Source organism: Podarcis liolepis (assembly GCF_965112155.1).
Source record: "Podarcis liolepis genome assembly, chromosome: 8".
In the NCBI taxonomy this organism is placed as follows: Eukaryota; Metazoa; Chordata; class Lepidosauria; order Squamata; family Lacertidae; genus Podarcis; species Podarcis liolepis.
In genome coordinates, this window is record NC_139560.1 from 22,100,464 (window position 1) to 22,127,565 (window position 27,102).

Below are 27,102 nucleotides of genomic sequence, written 5' to 3' on the forward strand. Positions count from 1 at the left end.
GCCATAGCTATTATTTCCTTTCACCGAATTAAACCAAGAAAAACCTGAAAAGTACACCCTTACAATATTGTGCTAAAGTATTCCTAGAAGACCCTGGACTCTGGACCAATCATCACTACTTGCTTGTATCTGTTTTATATTTCCGCAGATTGTTGGATCTTTGATCTAGTTTAATATTTGTCATGCTTTTTCCCCCCTTGGGTTTACTAATGGATTTTGTAGATGAAAGACAAAGATCTATAACTCTATTAAAGAAAAATGAGAGGAGTGGAGGGGGGGGGGGAGAACAACTAACTTCCTCTGCTCCTCTTACTTTTCCTCCTCCCATTCAGTTATTCCAACCACAGCTTACCTGCAGCATAATCACTTCAATCCGTGTCATACAGAAATACTAGATACCGTATTTTTCCATGTATAAGACACACCTGTGTATAAGCCGCCCCCTATTTTGGGGGACTCAAAATTAAGAAAACGCACTATGCACTGTCCATGTACAGTGGTACCTCGGGTTACATACGCTTCAGGTTACATACACTTCAGGTTACAGACTCCACTAACCCAGAAATAGTACCTCGGGTTAAGAACTTTGCTTCAGGATGAGAACAGAAATCGTGCTCCAGCGGTGCAGCGGCAGCAGGAGGCCCCATTAGCTAAAGTGGTGCTTCAGGTTAAGAAAAATTTCAGGTTAAGAACGGACCTCCGGAACGAATTAAGTACTTAACCCGAAGTACCACTGTATAAGATGACCCCTTATTTTAAAAATTTAGGAAAAAATAAAGTCTTATACATGGAAAAATACGGTATCTACAGGCACAAAGCATACTTACCTGCAGATACATGAACTGTTACCTAAACCCCCCCCCTTAAATGAGGGGAACTATTCCTGGAAGGACAAAAAGCAAGGGGAGAACTGCTTAACCTTTCTACATCCCCTTGGTGAACCATAAATTTAAATATTCACATAAGGGGGAGTATTTGGGGAAGAGGCATAGCAGGCAGAGAAGGGGTTAGATGCCTGCTCCATCCACCCCCACTGGAAGTGGCTTTTCTTCATTTAAAGGAGTCATAGGGCTACTACTCACACGTGGGCTTATGTGCAATGTGTAGTCTGGGCCTTAGACAACAGTAGTTATTGCTGCCTATAACTAGATTGTTGTGCATGGTTTTTATAATGATTTTTTGTTGTTTCTTTGTTTGTTTTTTAAGTGGCTAAAATAGCCTGTTGAAATAAAATATCCTGTTAGATACACCACTGTTGGTGTCAAAGGCTACTCAAAATATTGGGTGAGAACACAGGTCAGAGACAGAGTGCATGCTTTGCATGTTCTAGGTTCAGCCCTTGGTCGGATGATATCAAGCATGTGATGATACAAAAGACCCCTGCAAAATGCCCTGAGGAGTCACTGACAAGCAAGCAGACAATACTGGGATAGGTGGATTAAGTTATTTTAATCCATGTGCCAAGAAAACCGTAGTGTGCTTGCAGAGGAAACTTAGTCTTGAATATTTATAGCAGAACTGGGAAACCTGTGCCCTGCCTGATATTGTTGTACAACTCCCCCCACAAACCCTGACCACTGGCCTTGCTGGCTGAAACTCATATGAGTTCAGAGTCCAAAGATATACATTCCTCATCACTCCTCTGGGGAAAGGGAGAAGCATGGCTGCAGGATGGACCCCAGGGACACTTCTTTCATGTGCCCTTGCTGTTAGAAATTATTGGGCGTACAATCATGACAAGGCCAGATTATTTGACCAGTTTGCAAGATTGCCTTACATACAGCAGAACTGGCTGGAAGGTTCTTCTCCCTGCCTGCTCTTACAGGCTTTATTTTTTGCTGGCACAGAAATAGGGCGACCAGATGCAACGGAGAACAGAGCTCTTGTACCTGTGCAAAAGGGAATTTCAGCAGGTGCGGATTGCCTCAACCCTTCATGACAAGCTGCACCTGCCAACTTTCCCTCTTCTCTACAAGCATTCAATCCAGGATCCCTGTCCCCCTTTCATCTGGGCACCCTACAGACAAAAGCACTGTATCTTCCCCCATCCAAGCTCTTGGTACTTTCTTTTCCCTTATCCCTTTGCTAGCGAATGTCTATTATCAGAAACAACAGAAGTTGTGACAATGGGAGTAGTCCATATGTACACAGTTGATACAGTGTTTCCCTGGGTACAAATGGGCTTTGTCAGTCATTTGAATAATGATGGACCAGAAACTGCAATTTGTGCTCAAATAAATAAACCAAAGCAGGATATGGAAAATAAAGTGAAGCTAACTTCAAGCCATCTTCATAAAGAACAAACACAATTGACACCTTTTCTCAAGTTTAATATCTGCCATTTCTGTTTGTGTTGTTCTGTTGTTAATTTACTTGCTGAAATTATTTGATATGTAAAAAATAAGATAAATATTAGCGCCCTTGTAATAAGCAAGCCTATTTAGATTACATTTCCTCCAGTTCTGATTTTGTAGCACATTTTACACAGGATCTAATGTAAAATAAATCATAGCACCACTGTTAATCATGAGCGATTCTACAACTAGGGGTGCTCAGGTTTCCTTCCTTCCTGAGAAGTAGGCATCATCACTTTCAATGCCTTGTACCCACCCAGCCAATAATTACTTAAGTCCCCTGGCTCACGTCTCTTTGTCTAACATCTATTTCTTCTCAGAACATAAACTGCTAGCTGATTTTATACCTAACTAGGGAAAGCACAGGGTCTTCAAGGGTGGATCTTAATGGACTGGGGGCAAAAGGCTTCAGTACTGATTTCTGAATGCCCTACTAAGAAAAATGGCACTAACAGGTATACAAAAATATCACATATTCCTGATGCATCATGACTTAAAGTTCTTTTTCTTGAACCAAGTAGAAAAAGTTCTTCTATCACCAAAAAAAGAAAAAGAAAAGATTTGCTGCCAAATTTCACAGTAAGGATTCTTGAACAAGCCTCAGCCGAGATCTCATATTTAATTCAAAACTCACTGATATTTATGTCTGGCAAGACACTATGATATATCAATGTTTGTAGGGTACAATATCTGGACTATAAAACCTCAGCAGAAACATTTACATTTTTAGGAAGGAATAAACAGATGTATGCTAAGGCTGTTTGAATGTGGCAACATTACCAACATTAAGAAAATTCAGGTTTGGGGTTATTTGGGTTTTCTGAAAAGGAAAGGGGGAAAGGCAGTTGAATCACATTGGAATCTCAAGACAATTCCAAGATGAACTGACTTGGAGAGTAAATGACCTCTTCATCTCAGTGATAAAGTTCCAGCCAAAATATTCTCTCAGCCTGAGACGTGATTCATTAGAAATATGTACATGGTGTGGAGCTCGACTCTCTATCTGGCAGAGTCCGGCCTGCAGACTGATAAGGAAGCAAATGCAAATGTCCTGATAAGAACTGAATGCAAATATTTATGATATGATATTCCCTGGGAATTATGTGGAGATAAAACAAAGTGTATTATTTTCCCGCTTCTCTTTCAGGTTTGCCAAAATGCCCTTTTTTGCTTTCGGAATTTGCATTTCTTCAAAATTGATTCGGCTTGCGTATTATGTTAAGCTATTTGTTTGCTAAGGATGGTAATTAGTTACTGTAATTACAGCAATGACAGTTGCTAAATTGTTTTTAAAGCATTACAGTGAGCCTGTGCCAGAAGATTGCAGTATTTTTTTGGATTTAAGCAGAGGCTGGAAAAACTCCCACTCTAAGGCCAGCGTGGGATTTTCGACTACAAAGCTGCTTTTCCTGATTGAAATATTTTTTTTTAAAAAAAGAAATCATTAATTTGCATTGATTGTAAGTAACTAACTTTAAATTTTGGTTTATTCACAGATCACAGAAATATTAGTGATAGTGGGTCCTGTGGGAAAGGAGATACAAGGGGGACTCCCATCGTAAATAAAAGTGAAAGCTGATAGCAGAGGGGGAAAGGGTCTAACTATTACTTGGAGCTTGTTAATTAAACCCTTCAGTCTGGTTTTTTTAGATAATTTCTTTTTTTAAAAAAACAACACAATTGTAAAATGTCTGATTCAAAGTCATTCCTGAACTTTTTTTGGAGGGTCTATGGCTAATATGAGATAACAGAAGGGACAGAGTGGGTAGAGAAGAGAGGAAGGAGAATCTCTTCTAAAGAATGCATTAAAGTTTCACACAAGGAAACATTACCAGCAGCCCTTTGCGGTGTGACATCATGCATACAACCAATCTTTTGCAAATCATACCTAACGAATGAACATGGAATGTGTCATGGGATAAACATCTACCATTGCCCCCCAGAAACCTTCTCCAAGGATCACTGTTTATTCCTCTTCTTTGCCGTGCTTCCTCTAACTGGTGATTTTTTGACAGCAGGGAGAGCAGGTGGCTTAGCAGTGGAAGCACCCCAGGCAGGAGGCCTTCCTGTTCCAAGACATGTGGTCCCAGGAGATTAGTTTGTGTAAGAGTGTGGATGTGATTAGGAATGTGTGCGTGCATTTGTCTGTGTGTACATGCATGTTAACCCTAAGGCTTTCATCCATCTCTTCCTGTTTTTCTTCTCCGCCGCTCCCCTATAATCTCATTCCTCACAGTATCTAGGAAAAGACATAATAAACACGGCCAAAACAAAACAAGCAGCCTGCTTTGCCCCATCGCACTCTCTAACAAAGACTGCCTACCTGAGCAGATATACATACACCCATATCGCACTCTGCCTCTATGTCTCACCACTTCTTTGCATCCTGTGATTCTTCACAATTCCTTTCCCCACACCCTTCCTCTACCACCCGCATCCATTTGTATTTGCATTCCTTTTGCAACACCTTTGCAACCTGTACATTTTGCTGTGCCTGCAAGCAACCTGCTCGCCTCCATGTGAGCAATCTAAAGAGTGTTTCTTTAAAGGGACCTTTGCTTTTCCCCACTTGCCAGCTGAAAAGGTTCCCAGAGCAGCTTACATCAGATCGATAAAAACAATAATAAAAAAGACAGCCCATGCCCTCGGGCCTTACAGTCTAAAATACACATGGCACAAATGAAATACAGGGCATGCAGACGAAGACAGGCAAACTCAGGCAACAGGTCCCAAAGCTGCTAAGTTTTTCTAATGACCAGCTTGCATAGAAACAGTCCGGGGAAGAGTAGAAACCCAGTGGAGGTGGTCTTTCAGTTGGGTTGATGGAGTGGGCCCTACTGTCACTTCTCTCCCTTTGTTGCAAGTCAAATAGAATGGGAGTTGGTTTGAAACTTTCAGCACAATCTGTAATAAAATAAGCAACTATCTGACTTTTAGAAGACATCTGAAGACAGCCCTGTTTAGAGAAGTTTTTAATGTTTGATGTTTTATCGTGTCTGTAATATTCTGTTGGGAGCCACTCTGAGTGGCTGGGGAAACCCAGGCAGATGGGCGGATTTAAAATATTATATTATATTAATTATATTATATTATAATTGCATAGTGGCTAAGAGTGTGAGCCATTGTGCAGATTTCAACCCACTCTTTAACTCACCCAATTGTATTATGCTAGTGACTATTCTTTTAAGACTCAGCCCCTTTCTGAAAAATGGGGAGAATAATCCTAGCCAAAGTTATATGGCTGCTGTGATCCTTTTGTTCTAAGAATTACTGAGATGATATATTTGAAATCCTTTGTGAGCATTTCCAACATGTGTTTTATAAATCATCAGGCTTCAATCTTAGGAATACTTACCAGAGAGTAAGCCCCACTGAATACAATGGGATGTACTTCTGAGTAAACACACCTAAACACACTCCTGTGGGATGTGCAAAGATAGCACAATCACAGTCATATTCCATGGCTTTGGAAGCTTTTGTATAAGACCTGATGAAAACTGGCAGAAACTTACCCAATAAACCTTCCTTTTTATATTGCAGAACAAACAGACTGACCCTATGCTGGACTAACAGTAAAGCTGTGTCCATAGGAATTGGCGGGGTCATTCATTCAGTGCCACCACCCTGACTTATGCATTCGTTCCAGAGCAGTGCTACAACAGTGTGATGGAGAAACATCCTGAACCACCATGCAAATATCAGTAGGAATGAAACTGGTCCTTTGAGTAGACGATGCTGAGATGCTAAACCAAATAAGCACCAGCCCCCCACATATCACACTTGTGGCCTCTTACACTTTGCACAAAAGGAGGTCAAAACAGAGCACAGATTAATATAAAATTATATAATATTAAATTAGGGGAGAGGCCATGGCTAAGTTGTAGAGCAGATGATTGGCCTGTAGAAGGTTCCCTTTTTCTTTTCTTTTTTACTGTGTTTATTTATAAAATTATTTCTGACTCAATTTTTGGCCCCCAAAGAAACTTAAAACTAGCTAACTTTAAAAACTCATTGTAAAGCTTTAAAGCAGGTGCAGGGAACCTGTGGGTCTCCAGATGATGCTGAAATACAACTCCACCTCCCTTGCCATTGGCCATGATTGCAGGGGCTGGTGGGAGTCATATTTCAGTTAACATCTGGAAGGCCAAAAGTTTTCCCCACCTGCTTTAAGGGCTTAATCTCTGACATTTCCAGTTAAAAATATCAGGTGGCAGGTATTCGTAAAGCTCTCTACCTGAGATCCTGGAGAGCTGCTGCTATCCAAAGCTGACAGTACTACACTAGATGGACAAATAAGTGTGCCTTGGTAGAAGGCAGCTTTCTATACTTCATAAATCTTACCCTATTATGAAGAGGATGCATACCCTCCAATAGGTTGAGTCGCAAAACCGGGACATGTGTCTTCCCATCCGTACTCCCTCATGAGTCACGTGACCTGTGCAAAATCACAGATCCTAAAAGGGGAGGAGGGCAAGACTGCAGCCCTGAAAAAGTGGTTGGGGGTGAGATCTCGGCACAATATCATGGTGCCCCCAATGGCCAGCATGCTCTCATGGGAAAAAACAGGATGGCCTGGTTTTTCTGTGAACACTTGCGGGGTATGGAGGATGGACCAGTTTGCATTTTTTTATATATACAAAGATGAAACAAAGTGCAGTTTGCACCATTTTATGGTTGTGCTGTTCAAGCCACAGGTACAGATTACTTTCCTTACTGCTGATACTACCTTCAGTTTATATACTAATTTCCTGCCCTGTGACAGCATCTCTCTCTATCCAACCTGAAAGGTTCAGTTCTTATTAGTGTTTAATAGATTTACAGTAATATCCCCAGCTAAATAAGGAATTGCGTGCAAATAGCTGCTCTGAGCACAATTCCACAATACAATCCACCAGCCAGGGCCTCACATATCTATAGACTCAACTGGATATACCGAACATCACCTTCCTTGTATGCAATCCCTGCTAAAGTGTTAACTGGCACTGCTGAGAGTAGTTAACTATGGCTACATGCAAACAGGTTTGGACTGTGACTATGCTGTGTAAAATTACCCAATTCTGAAATTAGGAGTGTTTTATGTTGTGACTGTCAGGGATTTCCTTAAATATATTAACATGTCAACAAGTTTTTGCAGAAGACGTAATCCTGTAACCATACATCTACAGCTGTTAAATACATGTAAACCTTTAACCTTTAACTTCAGTTGATATTAATTTCCATGTTGGGTTGGGAAGAGATGCTGGCCTAGGAAGCTATATGCAACTTGATCTCAACATATAAGGGAAAACAGGTACCCTTAGATGACTGTGATGTAATGATGGCAGCAGATTATAACATCAAATGAATTTGGAAGTATTTATGGTGATTTAAGCAAACAAATGCTCTCCGCTATGAAAGTTAAAGATGATTCCCATGTGGCCCATCAAGAGTAGGATGAATGACTCTTAATCACATTTTGAGATATTCTCCAACTGCATCAAAGAAAATTCATTCTGCCCAGGTGTGCCTGAGCCTCTTTCCCTAAAACTTATGATGGTAGCTGATAGATGGTAAATATAAATTAGCTGCTTTGGATCAAAGACCAGCTGTAATGATGGGGAAAGAAGAATGGCTACATTCATCATATCATATATAGCAGATGGAGTCAGAAAATGACAGTATTTTGCTAAGCCAATGTAGGCATGGGAAGAAACAAGCAAACAGATATTATGTAGTTCAGCCCAGACTACTACACAAGCCTAACAGACAATTTGCTGACTCTTCAAAGCTAATTATTTTGTTGTTGTAAAAGGGCTTTGTAAAATGTATTTTCAAAATCTAAAATGTTTAAGCAACAATCATTTTATTATATGATTATATATAGTCAAATATTTTTAAGCCACCTTTCATGAATACAGCCTTCTCAAGGTGGCTTGAATGCATAATGAATATACAGTTTTATCAGGAACAGTGCTTGGAAAGTTCATTTTTAAAAGGAATTAGTTCCAGTTCCAGGTCTCCACTTCCAAAAAAGAATTTGCCCCAACCCTAGTTCACCCCTTCCAAATGAGTCCTGCACTGGAGAGGGTTGGACTAGGTGCCTCTTTGGGTCCCTTCCAACTCTACAATTCGATGACTGCATGAGAAAGTAACCAATTCTGTTTCAGTTTAATTCACAGTTCATTCAAGTGGTCCTCAGTGTTGTTTTAAATGTGAACAATTGTTTGTTTATTTCCCCCCCAACAATTGTGATCTTTAAAACGTAAACAGCTACATCACTTTTCAGATAGGTTTAAAATGGCAACTGCAATGGCAACAATTAAACAGAGAGTAAGTGTGAAGAAACCCAGAGAGAGAGAGAGAGAGAGAGAGAGAGAGAGAGAGAGAGAGAGAGAATTGAATGTAACATCTGCCAAAGTTCTACACAAAAGACACTTAATTCGCCTTCAGTTCACCTAGAAATAATAGGATCTACTTTCAGGTATAATTCAAGATTTTTGAATTAATTTGGTGAATTAATTTATTTGCATTATTATTATTATTATTATTATTATTATTATTATTATTATTATTATTTCCATACTGACTTTCATCTGAAGAAATAGTTAAAACAATTGTAGCAGTGGCTCTGCCTATGCTTTGTAGCTGGTGCTGCAGCCAGATGCAGATTGGCTGCAGGCGCCGAGATAACACAACTACTGCTGCTCTCAGCTGCTGGGGCTGGCTTGCCAAATGGTAAGAGGCTCAGCAGGTGCAAGTTAGCAGGACAAAGGGGGTAGCTGTAGATGGTGGTGAGAGGACTGAAGGCTCTCCTCTTACCCCCCCCTCCTGTTCGCCTCCTTGCCCAAGCAGCAGTCCTTTAGTTCCTGATCACATGCTACATTGGCCCCATCTTGTTTACTCTGAGCAGTGATCAGTAATAAATGCTGAAAAATAAAACATAAAATTGTAAAACAATCAGTGTAAATAAACCAAATACAATGCAATGCAACAAAAAAAGCAGCAGCATATACAAAATAACCTTTGGTTTAAAGACAGTGACATTATTACATTACTGCTATGTTAGTCTGGGGCAGAACCAGGATGATGGGAGCTGAAGGTTCCCCAACCCTGACTTATAGTGACACACCCACAACGTGTGATGGAATGTCATTGCACTGTGCATCTCCCATAAGAACGCAACGGCCTGCTGGATCAGGCCAAGGGCCCACCCAACCCAACAAGGGCCCCTCCCACATTTGCATGAAAGCAATTGCATGAAAGCAAAATGTCAACTGACAGCACTCTCCCTTGTTTGCCATCTTTCTGTCTTTGAAAACTCCACTAGTGTTTAGGTCTTTTGCTCCCTACGAGGACAGCGAATCTTAAGCCCACTCAATAAATGCTTTCTCACTCTTATGCAAAATAAATGAAACATTTTCTACATTTTGTCCACAATGGAGCTTTTCACATGATTTTTAAATACAGCAACCAGCTTGAAGAGGAGCCTTACACAGCTTGTGTAACTGTTTGGTTGGTACATTGACCCTGAAGTCAATTTCTATTGGAGGTTCACGCTTGATAAGAATATAGCTAAAGCTCTAAAACTATTCTTGCCTCTTGGTGGAAGTCTTATGTTTCCTAGCTGGATGAACAGGTCTACACCACAGTTGACTATGTCACATTGTTTTTAAAATCTGCCTGGCCTTATTTCATCAATGTTGTTTTTAACTGTTTTTATTTAATTTTATCCATCATCTTGAGGCATGTGTGTTGAAGCTGATTCACTAACAAATAAATAACATGAGGGGAAAATCAATAAAATTATGCATACCATAATTCAAAAGTAAAGGCATCACATAGAAGAACATTTGTATGGATAGACCTTTTATTTTAAGGTCACATGTTTGGAATTTTGAAAGCAAAAACAAAAACATGCATCCGATAGCATCACACGGCTCTCTCCTGCTTTTTGTAAACGTCCTTCTGAATATGATGGTATTATCTGCCCATCTATTGAAAGCATTAGTCTGGAGTCGCGTGATGCATCTAGCAGCTTTTCCTCACCATCAGTTGCCAGTCATTTTCATCTTGTTTTTGCTCATCTACTTCCTTAGCATATTTCCTGAGACAGACTGCAGAAAGGCCTTGTCTGTTTTGAAAAACTGGAAGACTGGGGTACTTTACCTTCTTTCAGTACTCTTTTCTTAACCTCCTTACATTTCTGGCTGCCTGGTTTGTTTGTTTGTTTGTATGTATGTATGTATGTATGTATGGCGAAACATGGCAGTATGGTATCTGCGTATGCGCATTACACATGTGTATTTGACATTTACTTGCATGTATTTGGAGCCTGTAGGTCCTACCAGCACCACTGACATCCACTGTCCCTGGAATCAATATCCCTGATTATTATGATGTATTTTCCCTCTCTGGGTCCAGCTGTCCCTCTCTGGGTCTGGTATCTCTTGTGAAAGCAAGGCACAAATCATCTGTTTCACTAAGTCCTACTTTAAGCTCACTCACTGTTCACTTGCTCTGCTTTCAAACTGTTCTGATTGGCTCCAGCAAATCTCACATGACCAGGGCAACAGGTGCATTCAAAATGGGGAAATAAATTTTCATAAAAATCCTAAGGTATGATCTACAACTCAAGTCTCAACGCATCCCTGGTGTGCTCTGGTCCATGGGGTCACGAAGAGTCAGACACGACTAAACAACTAAACAACAACAACAGGATGTTGCAAAGTGATCAGCAATTGCATGAAAGCAAAATGTCAACTGACAGCACTCTCCCTTGTTTGCCATCTTTCTGTCTTTGAAAACTCCACTAGTGTTTAGGTCTTTTGCTCCCTACGAGGACAGCGAATCTTAAGCCCACTCAATAAATGCTTCCTCACTCTTATGCAAAATAAATTAACCTCATCAGGCTGTAGAGTCATTCAAAGTTTTATTAGTGAATCACTCTGATGAGGACAGAATAGTATGAAAAGGCTTTGGCAGACCTACAGTTATTAGCAGGTTTTTTTTTGCACTGCTAAAAATCTCTCTCCCTCCCTCCGTATCCCTCCCCCCACTTCTCTCTCACACACATATAAAGGATAATTTTTATAGTTCTTATAAATGAGGTCTGTGTGGTATTTTATGTGAGCAGTTGCCTGCAATTGAAGCTGAATCTTTTTCTTGTAGTTCTTGGCATTCATCTGTCGGGAGAGACAATGGATTGCACCTGTGAGTGTTAAGTCAAACCGCTGGAGAATCAAAGGGCACAAGCCCGAATCATGGTCAATTATAATACAGTAACTACTTCTCAGTGGTAGAGTACACGCTTTTGATGCAAAAGGTTCCAGGTTCAATCTCTGACATCTCCAATGGAAAGGATCAGTTGGCAGATGAGCTGAAAGACCATGGAGCACTGTTGCCAGACAATACTGGCCTAAATAGATAAATAATCTATCCTCATTTAAGACAAGTTTCTTTATTCATATTGGTTCCTGCCAACTTAGCTCTAGGGTCGTCATGTGTTGTTGTGTGGAACTGCAGGGGAATCATGGACATTTATTATTATTCTGGCCTAACATCTGCTTTTTACAGGTTAAGTTGGAAATGCATACTTTGCTAGACAATATGCAAACTGAACCACAGGTATCCTTTAAAATTCACAGTTCTCCAAACTTTGCAATGCAGTTCTGCAGTCAAGTAATGTTTACAAACATGCATATACAGTACACTACTATGGTAAAATGTGCATTAAAATGCACATATTAGTGAAAATAACATTTAAAAAGCAGTATATTAGGAGAAATTGCTTTGCAAAAATGTGTCAAAATGGTATGCATTTATTAAGGGAAATTCACACTAAATTTATGAGAAATGTTCATGAGAATTTTTTCCACAAACTGCTGCAGTAGAAAACTTAATTTAAGATTGGAAAAATGAGAGACCAAAATTGACAAATTCATCGATCCCTAGACCCAGGTACTAAAAGCCAATACAAATAAGATACAACATTCATACGCCCTAAAATATGACTAACTACTTTCTTGGTTAAGTTTCATTATGGTAGTTTTTGGGGTATTATTTGTGCATTACAAACATTTGTATATTACATGGAACTCCCTAGGATCAGTGGTTAAGGAAATAATGACCAGTGTAACATCAAGCATCTGTATCGTTCCAAAAATGATGCATTCAGTGAAACCTGTACTGCAACCATTGGTTAATGCCAGGTATCCTAGCATTGTTAAGGTGGTGTAATGGAAATGACAGTTGCACATATTTTTTCCACTTTATATATTTGCAAAATTGAAATTAGTTGCTTAACTTACACATATGCATTGCCTCCACAGCTACTTTGTGTCTGATTAACAATGTCACTCCATAGGTTAACAGTAATCTAAAGTCATTCAAATGTTTACTGGGTGGTTTAGCAATGGTATTTACTAATAGCTCCTCTTTTAAATAGGGTTATCAGGTCTTACTTTGCTTTCATGCTTTGTGTCTTTTATCTAAGAAGCCCTTTTTAGGCCCACCACATATGGGGGGGGGGACACATATTGAGAGGCCCCTTCCATGCCCATTTCTGATTACTAATCAACTCACATAATTTGTCATGGAACAACAACTTATCACACATACTCAACATATGACATGTTTAAAATAAGTGGCATGGCAGCGTGGGTTAGCACCAACTTCTCTACTTCCATCTCGTGTTCAACGAGAGGCTGCAGCAAGCCATTTTTAACAACGTGTTACTGATTCCTGAGAGTACATTACTGATAGTAAGACCAGACTGGGCAACGATCGTTCCTTTGCAATATTTAGATCGCTGCAGTCAGAAACTGGGCTCTGCTATCCTTATTTAGCACTCGGAACGCTGAAAGTTAAGAAACATCATACTGAGATTTAAGCAATGTTTAAAAGAACAAAAAAAGGTCTGAGTCATGAAACACATTTGTCCCCTCCTATTAAATAAGGCCTAGTTGCCGCTGCAGTAAGCCTGTGTTCACACCATATGTATTAAGACACATTTGAAACACATGTTTCTCCATCGAATCCTGAGAACTGCAGTTTAACCCTCATGTAGCTACAATTCCCCACACCTTTAACAAACTACAGCTCCCAGATTTTGCAGGGGGGGAAGTCGCATAAATATATGGTGTATACACAGCATCTGGGAGCTGTGGGTTCTCACAATACCCTTTTATACAAAGAAGTTAGTTCAACATTTAAAAATAAAAATAACCAGCATACCAGGGAGAAGGTGGGGCTAGATGATTCTGATCTCTTGTAACAACTTTTTTCTATACAAAACCTTATCATTAGACTAATAATTTTTCTTAGACCCTCAATCCTTCAGCTCAGTCAGAGCCAATCACTCTTCCTTAGGCTTGTCTTCCTTACAGGACTGATGTCAGGAATCCATGTCAGTAATGCTATCTTGAATTGCTTGGAGGAATGAGTACATCTTTGTTAAGGGCCCTCTTCAGGTCTCTCTTAAAGGAGCCATGTGCCAGATACAGTGTTACCTCGGGTTACATACTCTTCAGGTTACATACGCTTCAGGTTACAGACTCTGCTAACCCAGAAATATTACCTCGGGTTAAGAACTTTACTTCAGGATGAGAACAGAAATCGTGCTCTCCAGCAGCGCGGCAGCAGCGGGAGACCCCATTAGCTAAAGTGGTACCTCAGGTTAAGAACAGTTTCAGGTTAAGAACAGACCTCCAGAACGAATTAAGTTATTAACCTGAGGTACCACTGTATATAGTTGGCAACATATACATTACACCTCAACAAGTGCTTTTTTTCTTTTAAAAAGAGGTGCCAGAATTCAGAATGGCAATAGCACCCACCTGAGAGGTGCTGGAACTGCACTTCACGCTATTAATTTTTGTACCTCTTTCGTACATCTGTTAAAACATAATGATTTAACAAAGCCTATATTGGAACTTTGTTAAATCATTATGTTTTAACAGATTTAACAAAGCCTATATTGGAACTGGGACGCGGGTGGCGCTGTGGGTAAAAGCCTCAGCGCCTAGGGCTTGCCGATCGAAAGGTCGGCGGTTCGAATCCCTGCGGCGGGGTGCGCTCCCGTTGCTCGGTCCCTGCTCCTGCCAACCTAGCAGTTCAAAAGCACCCCCGGTACAAGTAGATAAATAGGGACCGCTTACTGGCGGGAAGGTAAACGGCGTTTCCGTGTGCTGCGCTGGCTCGCCAGATGCAGCTTGTCACGCTGGCCATGTGACCCGGAAGTGTCTGCGGACAGCGCTGGCTCCCGGCCTCTTAAGTGAGATGGGCGCACAACCCTAGAGTCTGTCAAGACTGGCCCATACGGGCAGGGGTACCTTTACCTTTACCTTTATATTGGAACTATGGATCTCCTCTCCTGGCTGCAGGAGGGGAGAAGAGATGAGGGCCAAGAGCCTGAGACTCCCTGTGGCTCCTTCACATAGTGAGAAACGATGGTTTCCTATTCCATTTGAACAAGGCCAGAGAGAGAAAAAGAGGCAGAGACAGAAAGGCCTGTAGGAAAGGCTTGTGGACTAGAAGATTTTAATATGAGGGCTCAGCCAGACTTGTGCTTTCCCCGCTGCTATTGCCCTTGGGAAAACTTTTTCTTTACCACTGAATGAGAGCAAACATCACTCGAGTTTTCTCCAGATACACATTTGCTCTGATTTAGCACTTTAAAGGGGACGCGGGTGGCGCTGTGGGTAAAACCTCAGCGCCTAGGACTTGCTGATCGCATGGTCGGCGGTTCAAATCCCCGCGGCGGGGTGCGCTCCCGTCGTTCGGTCCCAGCGCCTGCCAACCTAGCAGTTCGAAAGCCCCCCCGGGTGCAAGTAGATAAATAGGGACCGCTTACCAGCGGGAAGGTAATCGGCGTTCCGTGTGCTGCGCTGGCCCGGAAGTGTCTGCGGACAGTGCTGGCCCCCGGCCTATAGAGTGAGATGAGCGCACAACCCTAGAGTCTGGCAAGACTGGCCTGTAAGGGCAGGGGTACCTTTACCTTTACCTAGCACTTTAAAAAGCGGGTTTTCAAGGGGAAAGCGGTAGGCAAAATTGCTCTGACCCATGCGTAGAAAGCACTGGACAAGCAGAAGTGTGGATGACGCGCCAGAAAAGAAAAACAGAAAGAATCAGACTATGCCTAAACTACTTAAATGTATGTAAATAGACTGAAGATGGTTGTTTTTTAAAAGAAATGGGGGAAAGATAAGATATAGATAAGGAAATAAGAGCATTCCATGGAAGGCAACACTTTCCCTCAAAATGCATTTTATGCACTCTGGAATAACTCTTGGGCAGCGCACTGGCATTAAAGAAATATATTTGTGTTTTAATTTCAGGACGGACATATTCAACACTAGTGTAGTTTCAGCTGTTGCTCTCTGGAAGTCACATTTGTGTTATGGTGCAACAGCAATGGGTTTTATAGGAAGCCATTTTGGTTGTGTTGGAAGTCAATTTGCAAACCTGCTTAGTCTGGACCTGGGAAATGTGGGTTCCCTTTACAGCAGGTCAGATAAGGTCTCTTCCAGGATTGCTGTGATGTGGACAGAGAAGGTAAGAAAAATAAGTCACATTATTTATGATGAAATAAACACTCCTAGTCTTTCTTAGAATTTCAATACGCTTTGGGTTTTAGGCCTGGCCTGAAAAGGAACACAGAATTGATAAAGTGAGAAGTACAAATGGAAAAGAATATTAAGCTGATATTAGAATTATCTTCAAAGTTGCCTTGAGTATATATTTCAAGAATATTGAAGGGGGGAGCACATTAATACACCAAACTTTAATTGTTGTTAGTTTATCCATGCAGCCCAGGACTTTTTTTCTCCAGCCTGCTCCAGAAACGTTTGTTCACTTGTTACAAACCATGTCACAAATCTTCAGTGCGGCAGCTAATATTTTACAATTGATCAAATAAACTGGGCTATGTATTCTAAATATGTGACTTAATGAAAACAACTGAAAGATTTATGCTCCATTTAATGTACTTAGCTGAAGACCCAGGGGGATTGCCAAAGGAGATAAAAACTGCAGTACGGGTTAATGCTTAGTTATCTTTTGGTTAACTCTTATAGCTTAGTAGTCAAAGGACATGAAAGGAAAACCTTTGATAAAAATTAGCCTATTTGTAAATTCCAAAACAGGCAGCTGCCTTTATGTGGAGCGCACTGTAGACTTTTATACTTCCAAACAAGGGGTTGTAGCAAAACTTCTTTTGCCATTTATGGACAAGGACAATATTTTTATTGGTTTGGCATCCTAGGAGACAGGGAAAACTTAAAATCAATTTTGTGAATGAAAAAGGCAACTTATCTGAAACTATTAAGTAAAAAAAGATTTTCTTAAAAAGTTTTTCCATTCTTAAAATTTATTTATTATCATCATTTTGAAAAAGAAACATAATCATTGGAAAATAATAATTGGAAAATAATTAACATACATCCTTCCATAATATGCTAATGTATCCATCACAGAGCAAAGTCAACATATTAATAGTTGCACGTACACTAAAATCAAGGTCACAAAGCAAAGGAAACATATTAAGGTTAGGTTACAAATCCCTTGACTAGTCAAACACCCTATTATTATTTGACTGAGGTCAAATACTGTCATAGAGACCTTGAGGTCAACAATATTCTTATGTAAGTATATGTGGCATTCTTATCTTTTTATTACACCATGATGTCACATCTAACGGCACAAAGACCTTGTTCTGCAGCTTTGCAGGAATCAAGATCGCACACCCGTGTGCACGCATATGCCCTGCCCAAAATTTTCTGCTGGGGGTTCTGATCTCTCTTCTCTCAATTATGTGTCACAGTCTAATTTCTTCTGCTTACCACATGTCATCACTGCAGATGTCATTGAACAGGAGTACAGTACAGGATTCAGGAGAAAGCATGACACCAACGTATATGTACATGTAATGTTTAATCACAGCAGCTGAAGTCACAGGTGGTAGTAGTGATACTAAAATGGCATTCCTATTTCTTATAGAGCACAGCACATCATTTCTCAAAAATATGTACTCCTGACATATAGCATGGTTCTATGTAATGCAAAGCCGCAATGCAAATCCTCTCTCACACCTTTCCAAGCTGGAAGCAATGAGAGGGAAATGAGTGGAGGAGATTTAGTCATGCCCAGTACAGTGGTACCTCGGTTTACGAACTTAATCCGTCCCGGAAGTCCATTCTTAAACCAAAACCATTCTTAAACCGAGGCATGCTTTCCCTAATGAGGCCTCCTGCCACCGGTGCCCTTCCACTGTTCAGATTCTGTTCTTACACCAAGGTAAAGTTCTCAAACCAGGACACTATTTCTGGTTTTGCGGAGTTCATAAACCAAATCGTTCTTAGACCGGACTGTTCTTAAACCGAGGTACCACTCTACTAAACTTCCCACCAATCTGGGTGGGGGACTGCCAGGGCCCAGGGCAGCTTTGCATCCTGTAAATCTACGCTGTTGCTTGGAGTGTCCCTAATGTGTCTGCTTTTTAGCCCTACCAACAGAGCTCCAGTGTCAGTTGGACCAGAACTTAGGAGGAGCCAATAGCAGTTGTCAGGAAAGCTCCACCATCAGATTTCCCTTTCTGGTATCAGAGCAGTGTATCGGATGTCAGATTGGGTGGATCCAGTGAAACCTGTCCTATGAAACTTGCAGTTTGGTATTGCATGATTCATTTTTTAAAAAATACTAAATTTTCAGTGAGGGTTACTAAGATTGGTTCAGGGATTAAATAAAACGGCACACAGTTTGAAAGCATCGGTGACCAATTACAGGTTGGCTTGACGTGATACCACACACAGAGGGCATGAAATGAAGAGAGCGCTCCAGGCTTCAGCATCTTAAAAAGTGATGATGCATCCTACCTACTCAACAGCTGATTGTCTAGAACCCAAAAGCACTTTCAAATTAGCTGACAGCACCTCGGGAGGCTTAGGAGGGGCATGAGGAAGATGCCGCTATTTTCCATACAGTTTGTGGATTCCAATGGAAACTTAACTACTATTGCAATAAGTAAGACACAGTATGATGGACATCAGCTTCAGTAACTCCCTGACTGGAAATGTGCCTCCAACATCCACCTATAAACCTCATGAAACTTGGTCAGGGGTTTTCATTTTAACATTTGGTTGTAATTGTTGTTATGCATATGCTGTCTGGGTGTGCATTTGGTTGATTCCTAAAAAAACAAACTAAATAATAAATATTACCTATTGCCGATGGAATATGTATGCATGAATCATTGCACAAATTTATACATGTGTTGTCAAGTGAGATTACACAGACTCCAGGGGTCACGAGTGGGACTTGTATCCAAAAGAAAAAAGACGAGTCAAGAGAGCGTGCTGAGAGGTTGCAACCTTAGCACCAGTCCTCCTTCTTGAAGGCTAAATGTCAGTAGGGCTTGGAGGCATTGAAATTAATCCAATCACAATGAAGGAATAAAGACAAGGCATCTGTACCTCTATTGACTTTTCACGTTTGTGTGATAATTATTGTAACATTTTATTAAAGGCCACAGACCTTTTGATGATAAATACATCTCATTACATGGAATTTTTATACGTAATCATCCCATAGATCTTCGTGTAATTCAGTGGATGTATTTATCGTGTGTTAATCCTAGCATAACAAGCCTTTAACCTATTTGACTTGATTGCAGGCGTATCATATGATTTCCTGGAAAAGTCTTCTTCTCTTTTTCTCTCATCCTCTCTTATACACCAGAAAAGTTTTATTGCTTTCTTAACCCTTTTGTGAGACCCCATATTTTTCTTTTTCCATGCTCCCTTTTTACTTTCTCTAAATTCAAGAGCTACCAAATTCAGTTACTAGCTTGGCTTTTCCAGAGCTAGAAAAAGATTTCAAATTTCTGAGCACCAACAAAAGTTTACCAAGAGCAAAGAAGAAAAAGAATACAAAGCCGTTGTTAATATGGCAAGAAACAAGCATATATGGAACAGCTACACTCTCTAGGAATTCTCTATAAAAGCCTACATCAGGACACCAACAAACACCACATGTTCTTTCCTTCTTCACCTGTCTATTCTTGCATCTTGCACAGAGCACAGACTGAGCATGATATATCATACTCTAAGATGTGGTATGTTCTAAGAAAACCAAAACATTTGCACATTGAATATCTGTTAATTTCAGACCTTTGGAGCCACTGACCTCAGCCCCCAAGCAAAAGTTTTCACACTGTATGTGAGTTTTTTAAAATGTGCTTCAAATATTGTGGTTTTAGTGGGTTTATTAATCCAGCTCTGTAATATGCATCTGTTAAAATAAGAGCAAATAAACAGATGCCTCCAGAATCATTTTGACGGCCAGGGGCAAAAGCAGCTATAATGGATGCTGGTGAACAATCTCCCTCAGAAAGGATTTAGGTATCATTATGAGACTCATCTGCATGAGTAGAAATTTATTGCATCTGTTATCTATTGCAGGAACCTCAGGAACCAGCCCCAGGACTGAATGTAACCTGTTGTAGAAAGGTAAGAGTCCCACCTACCGTTCTGCCTTCTTTTGCCTCTGGCCCTGCCCACCAATGGTTTGTGGCCCCTGGAAGACTACCCATGAGGGAATGTGGCCCTTGGAATTAAAAAGGTTTCCTACCCTTGATTCCGTCTCCTATCTCCTAACAGCACTATTTCCCCTCAGCTGTACCTCCTGTCTCACCCAGTTCCCAGAAGTAACAATCCAGTCCTTTGAACCAAATATTCTCAGTAGTGTAGTAGTTCATCAGAGGCAGGGAAAGTCACTGGGAATAACTCAAGCCAGATACTACCAGAAGCAAATGCAGGCGTTTCATTTACAGTATATTTGGATGAATGAGATAGTAGTAGTTTTGTCTCATTTATATGCAAAGTATATGTTATAAGCAAAATGTAATAATATAAAAATAAGGCAAAAATAAAATGAAGCACCAGAGAGGAATTAAAATCAAAATATTATATAATAGAGAAAGGAAACTTTGTTCATGGTTTGCCTATGTCATAGATCTATTTGGGTACTTTATGCAACATATCAACCCACTCTTCCTCAGTATCAACCCACTCTTCCTCAGTATCAGCATGTTTGTGATCTTTCCTGGCACTGCTTTGATCTTTTACCTCTTTTGTTAAGAATACTAAATTAGTAACATTAAACTGAGCTGTAATTTAGCATTTCATTTTATACAAAGTGAAAGCTGAAAGCCGTCAGGTTATGAGTGGTGCCATACATTTAACCATTTAAACCAAGGCCTTGGCTTGGGGGGCAGAGGAAGCTATTAAGATGTCTACAGCACTTAGTTCTGTACACAGCTGTCATGCTTTTAATGTCAAACTTAGTCACTAAGGTCGGGGTGAGACAGAACTGGCTAATAGTGCCACTTCTTCACTCTCTCCAATGGGATGACTGAGAGCAGCACAGAACTCAGAGTAGGGCATGCAGGTATTTTGAAAATGGGTGTCATAATAATGTCTTAATTATAAAATAGGGGTGAGAAACCTGTGTTGCTACAGATGTTGTTGGACTACAACTCCCATTATCCCTGACGGTTGGCCGTGATGGCTAGGCATGATGGCAGTTGGAGTCCAAAAAACAACAGGATGGTCACAGGCTTACCTGAGAGCCAATGTGGTGTAGTGGTTAAGAGCGGTAGTCTCGTAATCTGGGGAACCAGGTTCGCATCTCCGCTCCTCCACATGCAGCTGCTGGGTGACCTTGGGCCAGTCACACTTCTTTGAAGTCTCTCAGCCTCACTCACCTCACAGAGTGTTTGTTGTGGGGGAGGAAGGGAAAGGAGAATGTTAGCCGCTTTGAGACTCCTTTGGGTAGTGATAAAGCGGGATATCATATCCAAACTCTTCTTCTTCTTCCCTGATATAAAACCACTGAGAAATATTACCTACTTTGGCTATTTAGGAAATTTTGTGATATTACTTGACATAGTGATAAATGTGACATAGATTATTGTCAACAAGTGGTGGGCACTTCCTGTGTTTGAAGGAACCTGAGTCCCCAAATCCTGCATTCTTCTGCCCAAGTGTAAAGAAGCTCGCAGAACACATGTGATGAGATACTATTACAGAAATTGAATCTTCAGAAGTTCCAGCTCATAAAAGCATGCTCTGGATTGTTAGATGCAGTGGTGCATTCACACTGAGAGATGTAAGCCACTGAAGCGCAACACATTCATTCAATCACACCGTTTTCTAATATTAAATAACAGAATTTTAAAAAGAAATTACTGAACAACCTTGTCTATGGATAAATGTGTAGTTATAATTCAAGGAGTAGCTAAGTTAACCAGACTGCCTTCAGGGTGCAGTAGCGGAAAAGCCCATATACACATTTATGCTCAAAAGCACATCAGACATTTTTCGTAATTCGTGAAACTATAACCTTGATGAAAATATTTTAGCACATCAGGCAATATTTGAGAATTCAGAAGAGGTGCTCAGGTGGCCCCTTGGAATTCTGTACCCTTTGAGCAGAGTTTTGGGTCACCCTCCAGGAAAGGAATCTGCAAACTACAAGCCTCCCATTGCTGTCTATGGCAGGTGGATTTCCATAGACACATGGATTATTTTCTCATCCTGCTGCTAAAAATGGAAAATGTTGGTTTATATGCATGAAACGGCATTGCTGGATCAAATCCATGCCGTTTAGCAAACATGTAACAGAAAATACTGCAACAACTTTCCCCTACGAATATACTGATCAAAGCCATCAATACTGAGCAAATCTACGTGTAACTGAACCCCCCCCCCCCCGTTTCAGTGGAGCTATCTTCTAAGTACCTAGAATTACTGCCACATCCTGAATGGGTGCAGTTTCTACTCATGTAATTAAACACACTAAACTTGCTATGCAGTCCCACTGATGGCAATTTAGTTTTCAGTAAGTAAGTGGTGTTAAATTTATAGGTGATCTTTTTGAGTCATATTCTCTTAAATCCTTTCAGCAGTTCAATATCCTAGTTTCTATTCCTAATGCAGTTATTGGGGAAATTCCATTCATAGAATAGGCTGTGACTTAACTAGGCTTAACCAGCATTTTACTAGGCTTTGCTAACAAAATAGACTTGGGGTATGGGGTTTGCATAATTTACTTCTAGCCACTAAACTTTTTTTGTTGCTATAAATGAGTGGTGTGTAACTACACCAAAAGAATGTGAAATGCAATATTTAAAAAGAATCTTATATGCAATATTGATTTACTGCAGTGGCTGAAAACACTTTTCATTTTGAGGGCCAGTCCTTCATGAGCAACCTTTCAGGGGTCACATGCCAATGATGGGTGTGGCTAGAGGCAAAAGTGGGCGGAGCAATGAATGTGACTCTTACCTTTGTACAGTAAGTTACATTCCAGCCATGCAAAAGACAGAGATTTTTACACCCACCCTCATCTCTCCACCCTCTATCTAGGTCTGGCATAGGCAAACTCGGCCCTTTAGATGTTTTGGGACTACAACTCCCATCATCCCTAGCTAACAGGACCAGTGGTCATGGGATGATGGGAGTTGTAGTCCCAAAACACCTGGAGGGCCGAGTTTGCCTATGCCTGATCTAGGTAAACAAGAGGGTTTCCAGTGGAAAGCACCCTGGAAGGTTGCAGAGCACAGCCAGCAAAGGGTATGTGGCCCGAGCTGGATAGAGGGGTCCGACTGAGGCTTCCCAACCATGATTTATTAATGTCAGCTAGATACACACATGACAATTTGAAGACTAGCAGAAAAGGAAGAGAACTTCATCCCTGTCAACCTTTCTTCATCTCCTTAGTTGGATCTGAAGAAGGCCCAGATCAAATGCCTTGTGCATAAACATCCAAATTTGCAACTATGTGCAGATACCTGTAACACAGGGTTTCACTGGAATACTTTTTCAGAAACCCCAATATGGTTGGAGATAGGAGAAGATCCTGCATTCAAGTAGAATATTAAAGAGAGACAGATACAAACATTAAAATCAGTGCTTTTTTCTGGGGGTACACAGTACCGTAACAATTTCCCCCCGAATGTTAAAAGTGTGGTACCTACTGTAACAACTTCATAGTGAGTACGAGCACCTTTTTAAAAGAAACACACAAACTGATTAAAATATATTCAGTGATAAATACTATGTAACATCCAGTTGTGTCTGTCAACAAATGGAGCAAACTTCCCTCATAAAACAAGACTTCTCCTTCCTTTCTTCTGCCCTACAGCCCACAGTAATCACCTCAAATCTGCTCTGAAGGGTCTGAGATCAAAAGCACAATATGAGTGCCAGTAACACCCCAACAAAAACCATCCCAAGGAGTTGTGTTAAAAAATAATTGTAAATCTGATGCACATGGAATTAAATGCTTTAGATAATTTAGTAGCACCTATTTATGTAACAGCAATTCAGAATAATGTCTGTTTCTAAATATTTTAATTCTCAGTTCAAGAAGCAACATGCTAGCTGTGGTAAGGACATTACGATGTGGAAGGAAAAGAGCTAATAATTAGGGTTCACACAGCACATGGAAATAACATTAGGAAAGTCAACACTACTGGATTAATTCTATAACATCGTACCTATTGGAAAGAAAGCCTACCGCTGCAACATTAAGGGCTTTAGCTAATAGGTGCTTTTTAAAAATCTCTGTCCAAGTCAGTATATACATATGAGTTTCCTATTGCCAATCCATCACAGGATTTCAGTTTCACGTTAAGAGTTGATTTGCACTCTGTGTAAACCCCATTTATCATGATGACAGAAGCAAAAGACCTTCATGGTTTGAAATTCCTTCATAACTTTTCAAAGACTGATATAAGATGCTTGTAACACTTCAAAAATTATTACGAAAAGAATTATTTATTTTGCAAGGAATGACTTATGGTGAATGAATAGATATTTTCTAGCGGGACAATATTTTTCGTTTGGGGAGAAATAGCTATGAAATGCAAGTGGTTGAATATATTCTTTTAACCTGACAAAAATATGAGGCTAGGCTTATGGCCCACCAGTAATAAAATCAAGACCATCTGCCATATAGTATAGACTAGGTATTATCTACCAATGAAATATAGAATCTAAGGAGTTAAGTCAGAAGAATATATATTCATTTTCAAGGCTATCCAGGGCATCCACCTAACAAAGAAACTTACAAATTCAGTGCTAGCCGAATGGTACTGAATGGATAAACGTAGCATACAGAAGGTTTCAACAATGGTTTTCAAACTATGTTTTACAGAACCCTTGGGCAGCTGAAGAATCTTTTTGTATTGTAGGACACCGTGTCATTCTACACAGGGCAATGTGAGGCCCCAATATGTCTAGCTCAGAGCCTTCACCAATCAATTTGGGCCCCTCCAGATGTTTCTGAAGTACAGCTCCCATTAGCCCCAGCCAACTTAGTCTGGCTGTCCAAAACATCTGGAGGGCAGCAATTTTGCGGGTGTGTCTTCAAAAGCCAGTAGAATGCCAATACACATGGGGTCTCATGCATTTCAGCAGGGAGTGTGTTCTATAACAGTGGTGCTACCAGTATAAAAAACTTGGCCTCTGTGTGCCAGTAATTATCAGGCCATGGCAAGGCCAGAACCTTGGAACCACTCACATACAATCTCTTAATGGGATTCAGCTTCAATTTGTTGGCACTCATCCAGTCCACCACAGCATCTAAGCACTGGTTCCGCTTGTGCATAGCCTCTCCTGGCTCAGATTAAACAGAGAAACAAAGTTAGATGTCACCAGCATACTGATGATACTGTGCCCCAATTCTCCTGATGATTGCTCTCAACAGCTTCATATAGATGTTAAATAGCACTGGAGATAAAACAGTGCCTTGTGGTACCCCACAACTGCTTTGCAAGGTGTAAATACATAGCCTTCTCTAAGATTGACTATGCAAGTAGGAGCAGAACCACTGTAGTATAGTACCTCCAACCCCCAACTCACAGAGACTGTCCAATGGTGTCAGTAACTGCTGAGAGATCTAGAAGAAGAAGAAACAGGGTCACACTCCTTCTTGTCTCTCCCCTGCGGAAGGTCATCCATCAGAGCAAGCAAGGCCAATTCCATGCCAAAACCAAGCCTGAACCTAAAACTGGACAGGTCGAGACAGTTGGTTTCCTCCAAAAGTGCCTGCAGCTGAATCACCATGATCCTCTTTGAGCATCTTGGCTCAAAATGAGGTATTAGTGACTGGGAGATAGTTGCCAAGTACCGCAGGGAAGATCCCCCCCCCCCCCCAGGAACAAATGTACCACAAACTCCTTCAAAGATTCAGTAACCAACCCACCTGGCCACCCACCCACTGCCCCAGCCACTTCCATGAAAATATCCAAGATAGGTAAGGGTCAAGAGGGCAAGTAAAGGAGGAACAGCAATAAATCATGGCTCCTGGTTGTTCCAGTTACAGCACCTCTATCTACTGCGGATGGAGCTACATTCCTGCAACCCAGTGCTGTTGCTGCTAAAACAGAAGAGAATGGCCATTAGTGATGATGATGATGATGGGAACTAGTCCAACAAGTTCTGGAGGGCACCACATTGGTTATCGCTGCACTAAAGAAGGATGGGTAAAATAATACATTTATTTGGGCCAATCAGTGTTCACAAGCTATTAGTGCTAGCAGTCATTCAGCTTTAATGCTTCTACAAGGTGTTTGAGGCTTTAAACGTTTGGGTGCTAAAAGGAGTTGTGTGGTGGGATTAAATCATGGAGGAGCTACAACATTGCTATGCTTGCCTTTGTTACTGTGCTTATTATTCCTTCAACATTATCAGCAAGTTGTTGAGTGAGGGGAAGATACTAGTTTGCCTGTATTTCTGCAAGCTGCAGGATCCTTCCAGGAGGATCATAGAATCACCTTGCCTTGCACATCTGCTCACATGCTAATCTAGTGGTATGGTGTCCTAGTGCAGAGTGATCTTTTTTTTATTAATTCAGGGTATTTATGAATCACACCTCCTCCAAAGCAGCAGTAACCACAAAAGCAAAGTATATCAAACATCAATAAAAACCAGTACAAGCTACAAATTAAATAACACAGTCGTTTTAATATGTCTAATGTTCTTATAGCCCTTGTAAGGAACTTCCTCCCTTGAATCACTTGCTGTTTGAGATACCATTGGACAGGGTAAAGAAAGCTTGTCAACTTGTACATTCTCAAAGTTTTTGTGCCGTCAGACGTAACTCCTGCAGTACATAACGTGAAACTTCTCCTACCTTTGTAGAACTTCAGTGACCCCTGAGATCAGTTCCATTTTAGAAAATAAAAAAGAAAGCCGTTTTGGTTTAATTTGCAGCTGGATCACAAGATAAGCAGTTATTGGAAGATAGCTTTTTAATGGTCAGGTTATATAATACAGTCTGCAAGAATTTATAGCTTATAGGTAGAGAGGCACTATACTAAACATTATAATTAGGACTATTAAAGTGCTTGATAACTTCATTTGTTTTTCCTTCTCTGATGAACTGATAAATGCCCCTTGGGTAATGCTTGAGCACTTGGGGGGGGGGAGATTTTTGGTGTTTTGTTTTTCCTCTTTATGGAAAAAATAACATAACTCCTAGGTATTCTTGTTAAGCAGCATCCAAATCCCAAACAGTGCCAGAGGGGAGTTATGAAATAAAAATGAATGGTCTTAAAGGCGTTGGGAGTCTCTGGGGAATAAATGATAGAATTTTCTTATATTTCCTGTATATGCAGATAACAAATACATTTAATGCAAGAAGGAAATAGAATTTTAATAGAATTTTTAACTAAAGATCTTGAAACAAAACTAGACATACATTTTAATTG

At 40.6% G+C, this 27,102-nt stretch overlaps 1 long non-coding RNA gene across 1 annotated transcript; it reads left to right on the plus strand.

Annotated features, from left to right (window-relative positions):
- Window positions 1-15,224: 15,224 nt before the first annotated feature.
- Window positions 15,225-20,944, plus strand: LOC310713236. Its single transcript, XR_014529127.1, has 3 exons — window positions 15,225-15,483; window positions 15,668-15,897; window positions 19,787-20,944. It is a non-coding gene; the product is annotated as an uncharacterized lncRNA (long non-coding RNA).
- The last annotated feature ends 6,158 nt before the right edge of the window (window positions 20,945-27,102 follow it).